Source organism: Cebus imitator, unplaced genomic scaffold, assembly GCF_001604975.1.
Source record: "Cebus imitator isolate Cc_AM_T3 unplaced genomic scaffold, Cebus_imitator-1.0 Scaffold634, whole genome shotgun sequence".
Taxonomy (NCBI): Eukaryota; Metazoa; Chordata; class Mammalia; order Primates; family Cebidae; genus Cebus; species Cebus imitator.
In genome coordinates, this window is record NW_016107949.1 from 589,589 (window position 1) to 595,443 (window position 5,855).

General features: G+C 50.6%; 1 protein-coding gene across 12 annotated transcripts in view; it reads left to right on the top strand.

Moving 5' to 3' along the window:
- The first annotated feature begins 2,059 nt into the window (after positions 1–2,059).
- The window catches only part of MGAT1 (alpha-1,3-mannosyl-glycoprotein 2-beta-N-acetylglucosaminyltransferase), a 20,516-nt gene continuing 16,720 nt past the window's right edge, over positions 2,060–5,855 (top strand). For 6 of the 12 annotated variants that reach the window (XR_005198148.1, XR_005198149.1, XR_005198150.1 and 3 more), the window contains exons 1-2: positions 2,149–2,561; positions 3,578–4,004. The gene's annotated coding sequence lies outside the window, so the exon portion shown is untranslated. Of the gene's footprint in view, positions 2,562–2,824; positions 2,838–2,935; positions 3,134–3,577; positions 4,005–5,855 lie in introns of those variants that run through there. The other 6 variants (XM_017517485.2, XM_037734553.1, XM_037734552.1 and 3 more) reach the window with 6 other exon arrangements.

Sequence of the window (5,855 nt, forward strand, 5' to 3'; positions counted from 1 at the left end):
TGCGGTGAGCCGAGATCGTGCCGTTGCACTCCAGCCTGGGTAACATGAGTGAAACTCCGTCTCAAAAAAAAAAAAAAAAAAATACATCCACTAGTTTAAAACAGTGGTTCCTTTCAGCAGGGTGGGATTAGAGGGGGGCAGGAGACAATTTTTTGTTTACACAACTCCATTTGACTTGTTATAACAAGCATGAAAAATCGAAAGCATGAAAAAGTAAAAATGGTTATAATTATGAAAATACTTAGAAATATGTAAAGTATCTACGGTATGATCATTAGAAATCATATATATCACAGTATACTGTGCTTATAACTATGTTCATATATTTCCATGTGAAAGAAGCCTGAACAGAATACAATGAAAATAGTTGTTCAAGTTAATTGATTTCTTCATTTATTCGACAAATGTGTGCTGAGCTGCTACTATAGGCCCGGCAACTGTTGTAGGCACCTGGGATATAGCAGGCAATCAAAAGTCAAACGTGCCTCCACTCAGGGAACTTAAATTCTAGTAGCAGAAGACAGACAATACATGGTAAACACAGGGAGTATTTTAGGAGGTGTGAATGCGTGCCATGGGAAAAGTGGAGCAGGTCAAGGGAGACTAGCAGTGCTCTGGGTCAGGGGCAAGTTTGAATAGATTGGTCAGGAAAGGCCTCACTGAGGTGACATGGGAGGAAAGATTTGAAAGAGCTGAATGGGTCAATCCTGGAAATGCTTGGAAGAGGAGTTTTGCAAGTAGACAACAGCCAGTGCAGAGGCCAGTGCAGCTAACAGAGATAGCTAAGCAGGCCAGTGGGTTGTCCGGCTCCGCGGCCATTGTAGACTTTAGCGTTTTATATCAAGGAAACTAAGAAGCCACTGTGCGGTTTGGAGCAAAGAAACCAGGATTCCCGTGGCTGCTGTGCGGAAATGACAGCTACTGGGAGGGTGGGGAGGACAGGGAGACCTAGGTGTTCAGGTGAGGGTTGAAGCGGGCTGTGGATGCTGAGATGATGCAGCCTAGACACAGACTGAAGGCAGAGTCAACAGGGTTTCCAATCAGATTGTGTCGACAATGTGAGAGAGTGAGGCTGGCTCTTCTGGTTCTGACTTGAGTGAACCGAGCCGCCATTAATGCTGATGGGAAACAGAAGTGGGCGGAGTAGGTTTGGAGATAGGGGAAGAAAAGGGTCTTATTTTCTTCCTCCTTGGAATAATATATTCCAAGCAATATATAATTAAGCAATATGTATTTTTTCCTTTAAGAAAGTTCCAAATATTATGATACTGTTCCAAATAAAAAAAATCATTTCACGACTCCTGACGCAGCAACCATTACATTCCCAGTACTGGAAATGTTCCAGTCAAGTCAGTCCGTGCTCTGGAGAAATCCCATGACGGAACACAGGCCAGGAGACCAGGCCTAGATTCCGGTTTTCGAAAGGGGGGCAAAAACGGAGGCTACAAATCCATCGCCAGTCCTGGCAAGATTCTTGAAAATGTCGGGAGAGGGCTGCACAGGAACTTCAAAAACGAGCAGCGGCTCCCTTGGATTCAGTGTGAGGGGGAAAACCGCGGGGCAATTTTGGAACTTAAGAGTCGGATGCTTGAAGGAGTCGGAGGCTGCCTGCGAGGAGCCCCGGGCACGACTGGAAGGGCCGCTCCGGCCAGGCCGCCCTCCTCCCGGCAGCCTCGGTTAGGCTGCTCCCCCGCCGGCGGGCCGGCCGCAGGTACCCGGCCAGCACTTGTCCGAGGGCAGCGCGGGCGCACCCTGCAAGGGTCCTGTCTCGTCAGGAGAGGCAGCGAGAAACAGCAGCAATGAACGAAACAGAGTCTTCCTCCACTACTCTACACAGAGCCCCCAGCCGAGGAGCAGGAACACACAGGCCCCAGTACTTTCTGAAAACCGTCTCGCCAGGACCCGCAACAAGCAGGGAAGCACAGCTCTTTTCGAACAGCCAGGTCTAGCGGGCCGTTGCTAGGCGACCTTTGGGAGGAGGGAGAGGGCAGGGTTGCCCCGCACCGGCTCCGCCCCCATTTCAGGGTCCTCGCCCCGCCCCTCCCGCTCAGGCCCCGCCTAGAACCCAGAGGGCTGACGCATGCGTGCTTCTTCCCGCGCGGCTCCAGCAGCCGCGCGCTCCCGCAGCCGGCCTGTCTCTTCTGCCCCGCCCCTTCCTGTACGGCCGCTACTCTGCGCCCCGACTTCGTTCTCACAACCTGGTTCTGCCCACAGCTGTTCTTCAGCCCTGTGAACGGTGGCTGTAGAACAATCTCAGGCCTGGCCGAGCCACCTCCCTCGCTCCCGTGGTGGCGGTGGTGACGGGCTGGGGACGGGGTGGGGGTGGGGCGGGTAGAAAAATTGGCGGGATGTGGGAGGTGTCGTCGCTGGCCCACTTCCGGATACGGGCGGAAGTGGCTGCGGTGGATGGTGGGAGGGGGGAAGGAGTGCGAGGGGAGGGCCGGGCCGCCGGGGGTCGAGGGGGTGGGGCCTGGGCTGGCGTAGGGGATCTGGCCTGGGTCCTGGATTGCTACCCCGGGCGGGCCGAGGCTCCTAGCCGAGACGGGGCGGTTGGGCACCAGGTAACGACCCGGCGCGGATAGGGCGAGGGTCGTCCGCAGGGCGGACGGGTGGGGGTCGGAGTACAGGGAGGGTCGCGGTGTCACCCCCTTCTCCTGTGAACCCGGAGCTCGGGGTTCCGGGGAGAAGGGTGGGAGGAGTTAAATTGTTGGAGGGGGTGGAGGTCATGTGGACGCCACGCCCCTACAGGAAGGCAGCGGGGGAGGGAGGAGGAGGGAGGAGGAGGGAGGAGGAGGGAGGAGGAGGGAGGGGGTGGAAGAGAGTGAGTGTGAGAGTATGTGTGTGTGTGTGTGTGTCTGTCTGTCTGTCTGTCTGTGTCTGTGTCTGTTTTGGAATAAACTTGGAGGGGAGGGGGGCTACAGGGGTGAGCTTCCGGGCTGAGAAATGGGAACACGGGGGGGTACTGCAAGCAGGACTTGGGCCTTAAACATTCCAGGAGAGTGTTCTCTAGCCCTGGGAAGGACTTTGACAGTGGTTGGGAATTATGTCTCTGGCATAGTTTTGCAAGCAGAGGGGGAACTGAGGGTTGAAGGAAAAGGAGCAAAGAATGCATGTGGAAGGTGCCAACATCTCGGTCTGGAAATGATTTATTAACTAGTTGAAGAGGGCTGGTGAATTAAAACAGCACCCGAAGAAGCTTGGGAGTTTATTATGTTGCGCTTTAGACGGGAGGGCAGGAGAAAGGGCGTTATTTTCTCTATTTCTTAGACAGTCCTCAGTAATTTTTCTGTGGTGAGAATGGGTACGACCCATATTTTATCCTGAATCACGCATATGTTTGTACATATATATAATATGTTTATATATAAACACTTGATGAGGTGACTATTCTGGCGTTTGATACCTGAGTTAAGTAGATGTTTTATATAATCTTGTGGAGCGTTTAACGAGGGTTTTTTGATGATAGAGCCTACTATCGACTCTTAATGTAGGTAGGGAGTGGAAACTAGAAGATTTTAAGACTCTGTTTGGGTATATACTAGATTAGAGAATGTTATAATATTTAAATGTTCTGCAGGTTAACACAGAAGTCTGCCTCCTGAGCCATGCCGCTTCTAAGACCTGTTTCTTCTCATGAGCCCCAGCAGAAGACATATGGGCCAGTTCTCACAGTGGATAACTTCCCCTGCCTGAGCAAGAGATGGGATAGTATCTGGGATCTATCACCAGACTCTGAGCTTAATAAGGCAGCTGAATGAAGGGATATAACGGACCCCTGAGAGTGGCACTGAAGCCTGCAGTGGGGGGGGAGGGGCCTGGACACACCCCTTCCCCCCCCAGACTCCTCCTCCTCAGGGTCAGCTCAGCCATGGACTTTGGACCTGGATAAGAAGAGAGAAGCTGCACTTTGTTTGGTGGATCTGATTTGGAATTCTCAGTTTTGGAAATGGAGTGCTGGATGGGGGCTTGATCTCCAGGGGAGCAGCTAAGACAAGAGAAGAAAGGTAAGGCTCCTGTCTCATTTCCCACTTAGTGACTTGCTGCACCTGTGCAGGTGTTGAGCGAGTGAGTTTGCCGAGACTACTATTCAGTGAGTCTTATCCAGATGGGTACACTGGAAGCTACACCTCTTCTTTACTCTGTCCAGATGTATGCTTGTTCCCTACCTCTCCTTACCCAGGCTGGGTGAATGCCTTGGATTGTGAGCAGTGGCAATTGTGAGGTTAGGCCAAGGAGAACATGAAAATAATTCAGGCTTCTGAAGGGAGGTTGGATTAGATTACGTTTAAGGGCCCTTCCAACACGGAGATAATAGGATTCCAAGTCAGTCTGGGTTAAGACTGGAATGGATTACCTAGGCAGAGGCAGCTGCTCTGTTTTGGGGAGCTAACTGAATAGGACTGTTGGTAGCGGGGAGGGGGTGGAAATGGTCTAGATAACCTCCTAAGTTGTCTCTCTTCCTCCTTCTAAAACCAGAGCTTCGGCCATGAAAGCTCAGCAAAAGAGCAGAGTAACAGAACATAGGTTTGGGAGTCAGGAGTACTTGTGTTCTAGCTTTGACTTTTTTAGTCAGTGTTCAACCCTACACAGGCCGATTAATCTCTGCCATGTTCTCTTCACCTACAAAATGAGGGTAAAAATAACTTTCCATGTTCACAAGTTGTTACAAGGAGCAAATGAAACAATGAAGGATTTTGAAAAGTATCCAGGGCCATGCACATAGGAAACAATAACACTGATATTGCTCGATATGCCTTAAAAGCACAGAAACAACTCCAAATTAGGAGTTCTGTTTTCTTATTGAAATAGTGTGCTGGCAAGAACCCAAGAAGATGTCCTTAATTAAAAGTCTGCCCCGAATTTGTTTCATCCTTTTGTTGTTAAACAATACCTGAGATCATCAAGTTGTAGAACAGGTGAATGGATCCGAGGAGAACTTGTATTAAAGAATTCTTGCAGATACTGCATTGGCCCTTATGGCTCTCCAGTCCAATTTCAGTGTGCCCCTTTGAGGTAGGCTGATTAAAGAGGGGATGGAGGGAAGTTTAAGCCTTAAGGGCCAAGTGTCTGGCTAGGAGTTGGTAGTGCATTTCTTGTTTTTTCTTTTTGAGACAGAATCTTGCTCTGTCGCCCAGACTGGAGTACAGTGGTGCCATCTCGGATCACTGCAACCTCCACCTCCCAGGATCAAGCAATTCTCTGCCTCAGCCTCGCCAGTAGCCGGGATTACAGGCGCCTGCCACCATGTCCAGCTAATTTTTTGTATTTTTAGTAGAGAAGGGGTTTCTCCACTTGGCCAGGCTGGTCTTGAACTCCTGACCTCGTGATCCACCCACCTCAGCTTCCCAAAATGCTGGGATTACAAACGTGACCCACTGCACCCAGCCTTTTTTTTTTTTTTTTGGAGACAGAGTCTTGCTCTTGTCACCCAGGCTGGAGTACAGTGACTTGATCTTGGCTCACTGCAACCTTTGCCTCCCAGGTTCAAGTGATTCTCCTGCCTCAGCTTCCCAAGTAGCTGAGATTACTGGCACCCGCCACCACCCCCAGCTAATTTTTGTATTTTTAGTAGAGACAGGGTTTCCTTGTGATCCGCCCGCCTTGGCCTCCCAAAATGCTAGGATTATCAGCATGAGCCACCTCGCCTGGCCGGTACTGCATTTCTTGGAGTGAGTGCTGGGCTTTTCCTTCCTGTGCCATATCCTAGTCATGTCTCCTGTTCTTTAAGATGACTTTTGCTCAAGCCTGTAATCCCAGCACTTTGGGAGGCCGAGGCGGGTGGATCACGAGGTCAAGAGATCAAGACCATCCTGGTCAACATGGTGAAACCCCGTCTCTACTAAAAACTACAAAAA